The sequence below is a fragment of the Drosophila gunungcola genome, unplaced genomic scaffold, assembly GCF_025200985.1.
Source record: "Drosophila gunungcola strain Sukarami unplaced genomic scaffold, Dgunungcola_SK_2 000022F, whole genome shotgun sequence".
NCBI lineage: Eukaryota > Metazoa > Arthropoda > Insecta > Diptera > Drosophilidae > Drosophila > Drosophila gunungcola.
Window position 1 is genome coordinate 810,380 of NW_026453202.1, and position 15,997 is coordinate 826,376.

The window sequence follows — 15,997 nt, forward strand, 5'->3', positions numbered from 1 at the left end:
TTATGTTCTCATTTAATATCTTTTCAATATGTTCTCTAATTTTAAGAATTTTAATTAGGTTTTAAATACACTTTATAATGTTTAGCTAAATTATATTTTTTGTTTGCCTTCGACTAGGATGAGTCCCCGGTAGAACCCGAGTCGGTAGAAGGGGCCGTTCGATAATATGATGGGAAGTTTTCGGTAAGGAACGGCCAAGGCAGGGAGGGCAAATTTGGTTCCATTAGAACACCCGAGGAACTTTAGGAATTCCATGAGTAAAATAACTATCCCTCTTCGTGCTGGCGCGGATTCATATGATTTTTCCTACCCCATACCACTTGTCGCTGCACGCGAAAATTCGATAAAATTTTAGAATTTACTGGCTCGTGACGAAGGACAAGATCACCACCCCAAATAGCCGACAAGGAGCAGCTGGACCATCGCGCGTGCGTCCTTATCGTCATGCAACAACATCATAGCCACGTACTCGTTACAAGGGGGAATTTGATTTCTGTTTGGTGAACTTTGAGGATTTGTTGAATTTGTTATTATTTCTTGGGTAATTATTATTGTTGTTTCTTGGATAGCTATAAGAATGGGAATTATTTTGATGTGTATTTCCAGAATTCCTTCGACTATCATGGTGCCTGGGTTTATAATTATCAAAAGGGTCTGCATCCCAATGACCTAGGACCATTGCTGCTTCTTTTAAATTGGCAAGAGTTTTTATATCTTTTTTGGATAAGAAATTATACAATTTATCGGAAAGTTTCCTTTCGATACAATCCCTAATTGTTTTCTTAAAAGAGCTTGTGTAAATTAACCTGTCTGTTGGAATTGATTCTAATTCTAACTTATTGTGTACATTTGATGATCTGGTTTTAAGTTCATTTACAAACTTACTGATGCTTCTTTGATAAGGGGTGTCACGAACGTGTTGTATGATGTCCTCGTATGGCCTGTAGTCCTTGAAAGCGTTAATTAAGGCCACTTTTGCTGTTCCCCATGTATTGGATTTTTCCTTTTCGATGACTGCTGGCGCGGAATCGACGATGCTCCTCTCAATAGCTCCATAGATGATGTGGATTTGAGGAGCATCTTGAGTAGGGTAAAGTTGCAGTAAATACTCTTCTCTGGCAATGTAGCGACTTAATTCCTATGGATTTCCGTCGAAATAAGTAGCTTTTTAATTTGTCCGATTAGTTGATTCAGATGAATCTGAGACAACTGTGGTAGCCCTGGTGGATTTGACATGTTTAATGTTCTTTGTTTTTTTTTTTCAATATTGACACTTTTTGCTTTAAATTTGTAAGCGCGTATTGACCGAATTGGATTTTATTTCTTTTGTTTCTGCGTGCAAAAATTACACAGAGATCTCGATCTCGATATTTGCCTTTTTGTTTATTCACGGAAATTTCGCTGATCGGGATATACTAGTCGTATAGTAATATCCTTAAGTTAATCAGTACCGACGACTTTTGAAATGACTTCAAGATCCTCCCGTCTGCGCCAACTAAATTTCCGAACCATAAGTTTAATATAAAAAACTTTTTGTAATTTATTATTAATATGTAACTAATGCAGTTATTTCAGAAATTAGTTTTAATAAACTGAATGACCAAATGTATGCAGGAAGGAAAAGTATTGAAAGTAATGACGAAGAACTTTTAGAGAGCTATAGAAATCTGCAAGTAAATAAACCAACTAAAAGTAACGAAACCGCGGGGTACATAGGAAACAGCGCCAGTATGTCGATATATCCGAAGTCGTACGCGTCGCGGTTCAGGCTGCGATAAATACACAGAAATTCCTAGAATTAGAGGGACGAATAGGGTCTATATCTCTAACCAATACAGAAGTCAAAGCCTCCTTTAACACAATTCACATATGCCGACAAAACAACGCTGCGTGTAATCCAACAAGATTTAGACACTATTAGGCAGGGAGAGCTTTCTCTTAAAAAGAAGCTAACACTTCTTACTAATAATGTCACACGAGCCTTCTACTGCCGCCGTGTTGAACGAGAAATTTACGAACGATGCTCTCCATACTTTCGTCTCCGGGCTTGGAAAGTCCTTGAGACTCGCAGTATTCTCAGACCAACCGAAAGATATGCCTTCCGAACTAGCACTCGTACAAGAAGCGGTAGCGGGTAATGACAGGTGCGCCTACGCCGCCCATTCGTACAAATTCAGGGACCCTGATAGTTCTAAGCAACGACCGTTCGGTCATCGAAACCAACATCAGGTGTCCGAGCCCAAGGAAGTACACCCAACTTCCCGCTTAAAGTTACACGCGTGGAGCGAATTCTGGCCGTCTTTAACTGCGACATAGAAACAACCGTAGAAACAACCTTCTGCAAAATGTTTGAGAATTCAACATGCGCTTAACAGTTGATGGTGGTTTTGCTCACTGCGACACAAAATCCAGCCATCCTCAGCCTGTGGATGTGGTAACCGAAGACATGCTAATCATGAATGACGTTGCGGCAAATATAACAGTAGCCTTGAATGGTACCCCATACATCAATCACCATGGGGTTCTGAAGATGGCACCGGCCGTTCCAGCAATGGCTAAAATCAACATTACTGAGCACCACCATCTTCTCAGTCTACTGTTTCTGCACGAATTAAGCCAAAGCAACCTGCAGCGAATCAGCGATATGGCCCATGCAAGCGGTGAGTGTTCAGCTCACGAGGCGCAGCGTCGACCGAATTCGGCCAGCAACACAGTTGCGGGCCGTCAGAAGCGTCTGCATAAAAGTGCGGCATCAGCATCTTGGCCGAACGATGGATGAATTGTATTTTTGCATTTTAGTTTCTAAACAAAGCTCAAATTGCCTAAACAGGCTTTCTAAAAAACCTAATAAAATAACTTTAATTATAATTTCTACATTTAATCTTGGCTTTTTCATTCCGTTATCGTCAATTCCAATAAATGAGCAAAATTGTATTTTTTATATATAATTTTTCTTATGATGTATCGGACCAGGTCGTATTTTATCAAATGGTATTTTTTTTACCCAATTCCGTCTAATATATGTAATATTTTTACTATCGGTAGGTAGGTAGGGTGGGGGTGTCGGAGTGTGACATCTGAGCTTCAATTTTTCCAGCACATGCAAGGATTATAGTAACGTCCAAGTTGTCCTATTATTTGTTTACATTTTTATACCCTTGCAGAGGGTATTATAATTTCAGTCAGTAGTTTGCAACGCAGTGAAGGAGACATCTCCGACCCTATAAAGTATATATATTCTTGATCAGCATCACTAGGAGAGTCGATCTAGCCATGTCCGTCTGACCGTCCGTCTGTCCGTCTCTCAGTCTCTCAGTTTTAAAGCTATCTGCATGAAACTTTCCCAAAAGTCTTTGTCTTTGTCTTTGTATTGCAGGTAGTATATAAGTCGGAACGAGCCGGATCGGACGACTATAGCATATAGCTCCCATAGGAACAATCGAAAAAATAAATTTAAGAAAATTACAACTTTGCTGTTTTTTAAATTTTCTATTAGTTCTTCGACATATAGTAATAGTTAAATATTTCAGAATTACGGTTTAAATTTCATCAAAATTGGACGGCTATATCATATAGCTCCCATAGGAACAATCGGAAAAAAAATACAAAAAAAAATTATAACTTTGCTGTTTTTTAATTTTTCTATTAGTTCTTTGACATATAGAAATGGTTAAATATTTCAGAATTACGGTTTAAATTTCATCAAAATCGGACGACTATATCATATAGCTTCCATTAAAATAATAAAAATATATAAAATAACTATCTAATAATTGAGCTGCAAATCATCATAGCTTCAATGTTTTCAAACATATACGCCAGTAAATCATAATTATCAAAAAAATTTAATTCTTGCAATATCTGCAAAAGTATATGAACTTCGGCTTGCCGAAGTTTGCTTCCTTTCTTGTTTTTCTTTTGATTTCGTTAATCTGTTGGGCTGTTGTGCGGCCTGAGGGCTAGGAAGAAGACTACCATGAGAAGGACTGCCTAGCCGGTCTTGCCATATCCAGAAACCAGGTCCATTACAATAGACTGCGCCCAATCTAACGATAGGAGTGGATCCGCAGAACCGCTCAACCGCAAGGGTCGAGTAAGGATGTAAATCGCACGCAGGTTGTAGAAATAAATGACCAGCGAAGAGGATTTCTGCTCTGCGATCCAAATACGCCGGTGACTTGATGGCCCATGAAGGATCTGATGGTTGGTTCATATCAGCGCGGCGCCGGTGGATCTGGAAGCAAAGATATCACAAAATAAGTGTTACAATTTTTATGTTGAAATCGGTACCTATCTGACGAAAGGAATACTTGGGGTGCTTGGGGTACTTGGGGTACTTGGTACGGGTGGTACGGGTTATCAACGGATTCACATATTGTCCGAACGGGAAAAGTTCATGATGTAGAGGATCTGCTGCTAATGGCCCGTGGGGACTAAAAAAGTCTCCCCAAGCGCTGTACTTATGGCAGTTCTTCGCTTCTAGAACATTCATCAAGTAATGTAAGCGAAAGGAAAGCGTAGATATAAGAGTGGCGAGCGCACTTGACGCCTAGTCCTCTGCGGAAAATGGGATGAAAAAGCGCTACCCGAGAAGCTTGTGCTGGTAAATGTAGACACTGAAATCCGGGGCTGAAGTTGGCTCAGGGGGTCAGGGGGAATACCAATCGCAGGCGCATCACCAGCCCAGAAGGAAGAACAATGCCGCCACTCGCTACTTTTCGATACAAAGTCATATTCAGGGCAGAACGGGCCAATCCGGAGGGCTCCTAGAGTCAATGAGGGTCGAGCCTTTAGTCAACAAGCTGTAATGCAGTCAGAGAGGAGATTTGCGCGGTGGGAACGAGTTGAAAAGTGGGAGATGTAGATGATGGCGGAAGATTTGGTTTTCCGGAGGCAAGTTTCTTCAGAGGCAAAGTCGTTGTTCATGGAATGAGGTACTCGACTTTTTTCACCACCTGTTCAGAGGTCAGGCAGCCGAGTGGTATTGGAAATATATCTGTGAGTGACCACCAGAGGTCTGGGAGGATCTGAAGAAGAAAATAGAAATCTCGGTGGAGAGTTCGAGCGGCTACGCGCTCTCCGTGAACGGCGGCAAAGACCTGGAAAATCAATCGAAGATTATTTTGGAGCTATGAGGAGGCTATCCAGCGGACTTACCAAACCTATTTCGGTTGTGGGTTATATCGTTGAAGATGCGACTGCTCGAACCATCTGGTGTGGTTAAAGAAACTCCTCGTTTGTCAGTGTGATACTGGACTCTGACACCCAGAGATGGTTTCCGCGGTGGAGTTATCGGAGTCAAGGGCTTGATGTCTGAGAAAAGGTATATATAATTAAAAACTTGAACTATAATTTTAGTTTTTTAAATGGTAAAAGTGTGGGAACGTGCCGTTGGAATTTATCAGCAGCGCGACAATAAATTTTTGCAAATGTGTTTGTCATTTCATTGTATGTTATTTGAACTTTAAGTTTATGGAAATAATGTACTACCTTTATTTTATCTTCGTTGCCCTTTCCATTTTGATTTGTCGTGAGTAAAAGTTGAAAGGTCTTTCAGAAATTGTAATATGATTTTGATAATCTTCTTGTGCGCTGTGTATGGTTGCGCCTTCACATTTCATATTTTCCTCCATCTTAGTTCTGAATAATGCGTCGGCTACATAGTTTTCCTTTCCTGGTAAATATTTTATTTGATAAACTCATTCAATTTTATTTTCCATCTTTGTAACTTCATTATGGTTCTTTAATTTTGGTTTAACTAAACTAATGGTTTTTGATCGCTCAGTATTTCAAATTGCCTGCCGAAAAGGTATGGTCTAAAATATTTTGTTGCCCAGACGATTGCAAAGTGTTCTTTTTGGTTCTACAATGTTTGCAAAGTTTGGTATAAATTTCCTATAAAATCCGCACAATCCTAAAAATGATTTAATTTCTTTTGATGATTTTGGAATGGGGAAATTTGTTATGGCATTGATCTTCTTTGGATTTGTTTTTATTCCTGTAGTTCTCACTGTATGACCTAGGAATTCTGTTTTATTTCAAAATGTGTTCTTCCAATGAAGTGAAAAAAATTATTATGTCGTCAAGATAGACTAAACAATCCTTATAGATTAAATTCTGCATCCAGTCTTGGGATTGGGTATTTATCGTTGATAGTTATCTCATTAAGATTACGGTAATCTACTACCAATCTGTATTTTATTTTGCCGGATGCGTCATTCTTTTTTGGGACGATCTAAATGGGTGAACAGTAAGGAGTTTTAGATTTTATAATTATTCCCTGTTCAATCATTTCATTTACTTGTTTATTGACCTCATCATTAAAAGTTTGAGGGTACTTGTAAGGTTTGTCTATATACTGGGTCCTCATGTTTTGTTTGTAATGAATGTTTAATACTACTGCTGAAAGTCAAATTTTCATTTTCTTTGTACTGAATATCTTTAAAATCAAACAAAACTCTTTTTAAACTTTTCTTTTCTTCATCGTTTAAATGTTCTAATCTAAACTTCTCTTAGTTCATTGTTGATAGCGGATTGGTCCTCTGATAGAGGGGGATCGAGGCATTTTAATGCGGTTTTGTCCTCTTCAATCTCTCCATTTTATACTTTCTATCATTGGGGTTTACTGTTTCTTTATCGTAATCTCTTATAGCTTTACTTGCTGCTAGATATTTTCTACCTAACAAAATATCATAATTATCTGAAAAATTGTGCAAATAAAACTTCTGTTTGGATGGGCCAATTACTGTTGGTTTAACTGTCACACTGTTATTTAATTTAGCCGGTCCATTTATTGTATAAACTTTCAATGTACAGTTCCTTTTCATTATATTGATAGATGACCCTGTATCTATCATTCCTTTAAAGTATTTATTGTTAATAACCATTTTTATATAGGGGTATTGTCTTCTGAGTCCGAGGCAGTTTGATGAAAATTTACTTCTATCCTATTTTGACCGCTCTGGCTTTCCATTCGTCTTTTAACTGACGCGTTTAGGACATTATTTTAAGTTGATGGTTCGAAATTCAATGGATTTTGGGCCCTACCTTGAGTTAATGAATTTTAAACTTCATGATAACTAAGCTGCTTATTTGTGTTAGATTGATTTGAATGACGCTGAGCAGTTGTCGAATTGTTTGAGTTCGAATAATTGTTGTAATGTTAGCTTATTGACTGAAAATTGAATTTTGTTCTATTGTTATAATTATTTTTATGAAAATTTTCCGAATTCGTACGATAATTATTTTGGGAAAGGTTTCATATGGATTTGCATCTTAGTATCCCAATTCCATAGAAGCAATCTATAATTTTTTAATAGTTGTATACAATAGATGTATACAATCTATCAGGGAGTTTTATATCAATAGAATCCTTAATTGTTTTTTTCAGAAAATTTGAATAGTTAACTTTATCTTCGGGTTCGTTTCTAAAGCTCATTTGTCATAAATTGTACGTGAAATATCTTCTAGTTCAGTGATGAACTTACTGATGCTTCCTTTGTATTGTGTTTCGTACAGGCTTTTTATTAAGTCTTCATATGTCCTGTGAACCTTAAATGCCATGAATAGGACATCTTTCATCTCCTTCCAGTTGTTGGCTCCGGGTCTGGCGACGACATCTTGGGCTGCATCAACCCTCCAATCTCTCGATGGCTCTAACATTCTGAGTCGGGTATAGTTGTTGTAGATACTCGATTCTTGTTACAAAGCGGCTTAGATCTCCTGGGGATCCATTGAAGTACGGCAATTCTTTAATTTGGCCCAACATCTGACAATTGTGCAACTGCCATTTTAAATTTTTTGTTTTTCACAGAATAAATTTGACCAAATTGGATTTTTAGTTTTTGTTCACAATATATCCTCTTTTAAAAAAGGTAGTTTTTTGACCGAATTGGGTTTTTTTGGTTGGGCTGTGAAAACTGTAGCGATATATTTTTCACGTAGACTCTTTCGCGTATTTCCCTTTTGCAGATTTTGTATGTTAGGGATTTAACGGTGATCGGGATAAAACTAGTCGTACAGTTTTTACCCTTGTAAGTGATCAATACCCGTAAACTAGGACCCTTTTTTATGAAATCCTACCGACTGCGCCAGTTAAAAACTTGAAGTATAAGTTTATTAAAAAAAAAAAAATGTATTTTTTATTTTCTTAAACTTTAACTAGTTACAACATTTTTATTTTTGAGAACACCGACTAATTGATTTTAAGTCTTGAACTGAACTGATTCTTAAATCTAATTATCTTGTAGATCAAGTCTCGGTTTCCCAAAGCTTTCGAACTTCTAAATGAGTTATTTTTAATTGAGTGAACTTTCTTTTTCGATTAAGTGAGCTTTGATTTTATTTGAGTGAATTTATCAGCGGCGCGACAGTAAATGTTTAGTCTGGGGTTTAGCATTAGCAATGGAAATTTCCCAGAGCCTTCTGAGTTTAGAAAATGTTTACAATAACTGGGTTTCAAGTTTTGTTTCCTGTTGATAGGGGGACTCAAGAGTAAAAAGGATGTGTAGGTCTGTAGGTATATGCATATCGGGTGTGTATGTATGTGTAGATGTAGATATGTCACTATATCATTGTTGGTGTGTAGCATTGGATTCAAAAGGGTCATAGCGTCTTGTATTCCTCTGCTTGGAATACACTACAGTGGTCTGGCAGTCGAAAGGAGTATTTGATGTCCAGCTCAGGGGACTCAAATCGGACCCATCCGTATAAAAGTTGATACGTGAGGTTATAAAACTTTTTATAGTTTAGTGAAGTCTAAAAGGGATTGACATAGTCAGTTATGCTGGGTAAGTTATCAAAGGTTTGTAGGATGGAGGTTTGGCCCTTTGGTCCAGCTTGCCAGGCCATTGAAGCACGCAACCTCAATGCGGTGGCCCTGCGGTCCAGAGGTTCAAGGGCGCCACTGATGCAGAGTTCAGCGCATCTTTGAATTTTGTGTACAAAAGGACTGGTCTTACTACTGCTGTGTATAGCCCGTGTGCAATGGAAGGAGACAACCCCCATTTGCATCCTATTACATACTTGCAAGCGAACAGAGCTATGGCCGCCTTACGAGTGCGATGAACTATGTTTTCTGTCCAGAGAAGTTTCCTGTCCAGTATTAAGCTGAGGTAATTGGCTTTTTTTTAAAGGCTAGGCGAGTATGGTGTAGTTTGGGTGGGGTGAGTTCAGTTACTTTATACTTCCTGGTGAATAGAACCAGTTCTATTTTACCTTTTATAGCCTGGGATGGTCCCGTTATTCCTCACCTCTAGCTCGCGTGATCGTGTCCAAGGTCTACTGCCGCACCGTAAGTTCACGGTGCGTCCTCTTTTTGCAGGTTTGAAGTCCACCAATTCACCGTTCGAACTTGTTGCCCTTGCCGTGTGAGGGTCCAATGACGATCGCAGTACCGTTAGTTTACGGTGTCTCTGCTTTGTCCGGGTTCAAGATCCGCTGTTCACCGTTTGACCTTGTTGCCCTTGACTCCTCCGACATTTTCGTCTCCTTCGCTGTTGCTATGCAGCTCTCCTGCATCGGGATTTGTGGGGAGTTTTAAGACTCCGTAAATTTCCCCCATTCTTCGGAAATGCCCCTGATGTTTGTTTATTCAAATTCCCCGCCAAACTCGTACTCCTTGTGATCCCCAGACAGTTCTCCAAAAGATTTCAACCTTCCCTAAACTGTTCTCGTAAAACTCCCCCCAGACACGGCCCTGAAAGACCTTTAACTTTGCCATGGTTGTGCTGCGTTAGCCTGTTCACCCTGACAGAGTTGAACTTTCCCAAAACTGCATCTCGTACCCCAGACAGTTCCCGCGTGGAATTTCCCGCGCAGACAGTTCCCTGTGCTTGAAATCACTCTTTCGATTCCCGTCGTCTGGCCACTCTACTGACCACGTACCGATCGTATTTATCGATAAAGGGGCCCAGCATCGCCAACGTTGTTGCTGAATATTTAATACTATTTTGTATTACGAAACGCGAAACTTATGACTGCAGTAGATTCGAGATAATTTACTTGCAATAACTTATGAAAAACTTTTGCGAAATGCGACGACGAAAAGGGAGTGGTTACGATGAAGTTCCATTGATCACCAAATTTAATATTCCAATAATTTCTCTTAGAACCTAACTTATGCCAAGGTGGCGAGAGACGGGGCGAATTCGCAAGAGCGAACGGACGAAAGCTCTTTTGGCTCCCGCTCTCGCCCTACAAATAGTGACTTCAAATAAAAAGCGCCAAGTGCGCAAACCCCGCCCCCTCTGAAGGGACGACGTCCTTCAGCCCAGAACGGGCAACAGGGCCAGTCGGTGGACTGCTCGCCGATACTCCCCCTCCTGCGTCCTGACCTCCGCCACGTGAACCTTGTTATCGGCGCCGGAGTGCAAAGCTACCACTCGGCCTATCCTCCACTGCTGAGGCGGAAGGTTGTCTTCTGCGACGATAACGAGCGCTCCCACGACGATTTTGGGCTCCCCCTGGTGCCACTTGGATTGCTGCTGGAGGCTGGAGATGTACTCCCGGGACCATCGCTGCCAAAACCTGTGCCTGAGAGACGAGACACCTCGCCATCGTCGCAAGCAGGTCAGGCTGATCTGATCCGGGAGCGCCGCTGATGGTGGGGCCAGAGGAGGGCCGCCGATGAGCAGATGACCGGGGGTCAGGGCTTCGCCTTCGTTCGGGTCGCTGCTTAGAGCTCCGAGGGGCCTGGAGTTGTGCACGGGCTCCACGCTGGTGAGCAGAGTTCCGAGCTCCTCCGCGGTCAAGAGGTATTGGCCTAACGTCCGAGAGAACAGGTGCTTTGCAGACTTCACACCTGCCTCCCATAGTCCGCCGAAGTGCGGTGCTCTGGGCGGTATGAACGCAAACTTGTATCCTTTTTTTGATGCGAATGTTTCGATACCGCCCCCTGCTCATCCAGACGGGTGATGCCACCAGTTGGTGGCGTTGTCGCACAACACCTTCTCTGGAATCCCGTGACGACTCACGAACCTTTGAAATGCCAACAAGAACGCATCAGTGGTTAGGTCAGACACTTATTCTAAGTGGACCGCTTTGGACGCAAAACAGACAAACAAGGCCACGTACGACTTGTACTGTGGCTAACCACGGATACGATACGTTGTATCGTATATTGAACGGGCGGAGAGCTCGAAGTCTATCTGCTGGCAAGTTTCCCATAATTTGCGTCAAGAGTTTTGGCTTGCAGCGAAAGCAGCGCATGCACGACCGAACTGTTCGTCGGCAGACTTTTTGAGCATAAACTAGCCATATTTTCTCGCGCAGACGACTTACGAGAGCTCTTGGGCCAGCGTGACAATTCGAAACGTGCAGGTATGACACATAGGATCTGACGAACTGTGAGCTTTTAGACAGCAACAACGGGAATTTGGCCTCGTACGGGATAGGAGCATACAGTAACCGACCCCCAACTCGTAGCAATGTCGAGGAACACCAATCTAATTTATTTTCATGAAGAAAATAGTTTAGCTTTTGAATACTCGTTGGTACCGGATTATTTTTCCGAATTTTACTTATGTCGTCTCTGAATTCGTGAAATTGGATAACTTAGACAATTTTCTCAAAAGCGAAATCCAGTTCTCTTGGCGAAATACTTTTTTCAAAGGGCTTCGAAACTTTTCTGCACCTTTTAATAAAACGAAAAACCTGCACGAAGACTCTCAGAAGCTTCAGGTGCGACGAAAAGGACTCTATTTTCTGAAGCACATAATTTGGCTCTGGGTTGACTACGAGAGCTATTGCTGATTTGCGTAGCTCCATCGACATTACATCAGCTGGCAGTTCGAAATGTTTATTTACAGGCCAATTATTTTCTGAGTCTAGCAAGAACGAATGCCCACCGAACCAAATGGACGTTGTAAGCTCCTCTACGTCACATCCTCGGGACACTATGTCTGCTGGGTTGACTTTCGTGGGAACGTGTCTCCAAATTTATCCGACCACTCCTGAATTTCTGCAACCCAGGTTCGAAACAAAAACCGACAACGACGAGGGATGGGTTTTGATCCAGTGTAAAGTGATCTCGGAGGATCACAGGAAAACATTCTCAATGGGACAATTTAGCAATGGCCTGAACCGATTATAGAGATCTGCTAAAAGGTGAGCTGCACACAACTCAAGGCGAGGCAAAGTTTTCGTCTTGAGGGGAGCTACTTTCGATTTGGCGGTCAATAAAGACACTTTCAAACCTTAAGCAGTTTGAGTACGAACGTAGATGCACGCTCCATACGCTCGCATGGAAGCGTCATCGAAACCATGTGTTTGAATCGGGACTTGTGGATCTGTGTTGACGAATCGCGATACCTTTATTTTCGACAGCTGCAGAAGCGTCGCTTTAAACGTCTCCCACGATTTAAGCCACCGCATCGGTAGCGACTCGTCCCAATTTAATTTTCGAAGCCACAGTTCCTGCAACAACATCTTTGCCGTTGTGACTAAAGACAAGAGGCCAAGTGGGTAGAAAAGTCGAGCAGTCACCGACAAAATATTTCGCTTTGTCGCGCGAAGATCCAGGAAAAAGTCATCCAACCGAAATTGAAAGTAATCTTTAACCGGTAACCAAACCACGCCAAGGGTCTTAGTTACATCTGAGTCTGCCATAAGTGACATTAGAGCGCTAGCAGATGCCGATAGCTCTGGACAGTTTGAAAACCACTTTGCCAATTCAAAGCCTGCCTCTTGCAAGAGCATCAACGCATCCGGCGGCAGGCAACAAATCGTCAACATAAAAATCATTTTGAATTTAATTAATTTTGACATTGGGTCCTTTGACAATTGCTTTCTAGCGATAAAAATCTACGTTTCGCAACTTCGTATGACGACCAAGAGTATTTGGGTCAGATTTAAACGGCAAACGAACCGAAAATCTACCGGACGACAATCTTTGAGTATTTTTCTCAAGGTCTTGTTGACAGAGTTGTTGCTCAGGAGTATGGACTTTAGCCTTGGGCGGCAAGTCCTCCACAGTCCAATTGTCAATTGACTCCAACGCTTCCTACTGGCAGCTGAGATGAACCATTTTTTCAGCCTTTACATTATTTTCAGAGGCACATCTCCCTGACACTATCCAGCCGAGAACTATCTTTTGTAAGATGGGGAGTTCAGGCCCCTGCTATATCTGGTCAATAGATAAAAGTTCAAAGGAAGTATCAGCGCCGATAAGCATATCTCTTTTATGGGCTTGAAGAAGAATGGATCTGCCAACTGAATATTTTCAGGCACCCTCCACCCGCTGGTGTTCACCGCTTGATCCGGATGATAACCAGAAATATTTTTCATAATCCAAAAATCGGACGACAACTGGCTGTTCACTACTCGCGACTTCACAATCGTGTGTATTTTTATTTTGGCTTGGGCATTAGTTCCACCAATGCCTTGCAAGCTCATGCACACGTCCTCTCTTGTAATTTTGAGCCTCTGAGCGAGCTCATCGGTCACAAAATTTATTTGTGAACCAGAGTCGAGCAACGCTCGAGCTAATACAAACTCGCCACTTTTGGTTTGAACGCTCACAACAGCAGTTGCAAGAATGACTCGATCCGATGCATTCGCATGCAAAACATTCGAAGTGAATGGAGACTCCTGCATGAGCGTGGGCTGAGAAGGGGGTGGCAACGCGAGATTTGTGTTCGGGGAATATATGTGTAGCAAAGTGTGATGTGAGGAATTGCACACAGAAAGGATGAGGGTTCTCAAGGCTGTAGCTGAAGGCTGGGAAATTTTTTGCAAATTAAAAAGTGTCGATATGTTGTCAAAAAAATAAGACAATCATTATCGTACACCCGCTTCAGGCTAGCAAGGGCTTTAAGATAATTTTTCGCAGTGACTTGAAAGGCTGTTTCTAAAGCGTCTCCAGCTAAACAGGAAATTAAATGATTGAATTTTTCAATATCGTGTAAAGTGTCATCTTTGTCAACGAAAGTTTCGCTAAAAGTTGTAAGAGCAATGCTCGGTAGACGGTATTGAGGTGGGCGATTTGCTGGCGGAGCGGATTTCTCTATATTATTTTGTTTGCACTTATTTAAAATCGAAATCAGCAATGACTTTGTCATTACGGCCCTCTCTTCCAACTTTTCGCGGTATACATCTTTTGTATCTTTCACTTCTATTTGGTTTTGCAAAAGTGAAGCATTTTTAATGTGCGTATTTAGAATCTCTAATCGACACTCAAGCTCGACCGGATTTATAGATAATTTAGCTTCATTTAAATGGCGATAAGTTCGGTTAATACTTTTCATGCAAACATCTCCTTGGTCTTTAAGCTCTACGATATTTTTGGTTGCCATTGCGTTTATTTGTATTTATTTTGTTGGTATCGAAGAGGTGTTAAATATTTGTTTTTATTAAATTATTAATTTGTTAAATAATCTAATAAAAAAATCAACGAGTAATATACCGAACGCAAACAGTGTAGGGAGCTAAGTACCGAGAGAATTACAGCGAAAAATATATAAATTGGGTTTTTATATTTTTATATAAACCCTCTTACAGTAATATGCCGCACGCGCGCACAGTAGGGGAGCTATAGCTCAAGCTCAAGCGTACCGAAAAAAAGAACAAACGTTTAAGCAGACCGAAAATTGCACTGCTGCAGCGATCGAGAACGAAAACGACCAAAGATAACTCGAAATAGCGGCAGCGGTGTCGGTGTGCGTGTGTATGTGTACGCGGCTAGCGGCTCTTCCTATGCAAGTGCTAACGGAGAATGATACACTGACCGATAACTAAGGGCAACGAATTTATAAGCCTGATGCCGAAAGGCGCGCAAAAATTATGAAAAGCGTGGGAAAATTGGAAAAGCGCCGGAAAATTCGCAAAAGCGCGGGAAAATGTTTAGACAAACTGCGGCGAAAGTTTTTGCCGCTAATTTTTGAGAACTACACTTTTCATAATTTTCACTTTTTTCCAGTTGTTTATTTATACCCTAAATTGGTGCTCACTACGATGAAAATTGGGGGAATTAAGTTCGCACGACAAGTATTTTATTTGCTTGTTTATGGGCCAAAGCGATTCACATATAATTCGAAATATATTATGTTTATTGTAGAATTTTGGTTGTTAGTACATGCAAATTTTTATTTCTTGGTTAGAATGCTTACTATCTACCGATTTTTACACGAATGCAAAAAGTTGAAAGATGGGCCAAAACACAATTTACAAAACGCCACAGATTAACTTTCAACTTTTAGCACTCTATACCTGGATGGCCGACTTGATAATTTGTATTTCCTTTTTTACATCCATGTTCCAGCGGCAGCAGCAAATTAAACAACTAAATTTGCAGCGGCGGAAGAAACGTCTTGGGCAACACAAAGAACGGCAGAAAATTTCCAGCGTCGAAATTTTTGTGAATTTAATTTTTTGGCCGAACCGGCACGAATAAATTCCTTTTGTGTGTTTATTGGTAATTGTTGTAGTTTTTCACCGAAAAAAATTAATTTCGCTTAACAAACTTGGATTTTTTGTCGATTGCTTAATCGCCATCCCCTTATGTCGTCGCTTCGCGCAGTTGCCATTGGTTTTATTGGATATTTTCACTTGCACACAAACCTGGAACTCGTCGTCACTGGCACCTATCGCATCCAACTGGAACTTTCTTGAATAACCAATAAGTATTTATTTCGTCGCCAACTGTACTTATCAGTTGCTTATCTGGAGCAGCTTTAGAGACAGTAAAGGCCTTTCAAATTGGTCTCGATAATTACCCAAAGGCTCTTGAGCGCCTTAAGGAGCGCTATGATAACCCCACTCTGGTATTTTAGCAAATCATCCTTGTTCAACCTGCCAGTCGTTACCAAACCAAATAGTAGCCGCCCTATACATATAACTCCCTAAGGTTATTGGGCTCTGAATCCGAAATTGCTCAGGCTATGCTAATTTCAATTATAATGCAAAAAGTTGCTCCGCTCACCAAGCAGAAATGGAATGAGTCGTTAAGCTTTGCGAGCTTACTTAAATGGAATGAGTGTATAACACTAATTGATAGGCATTG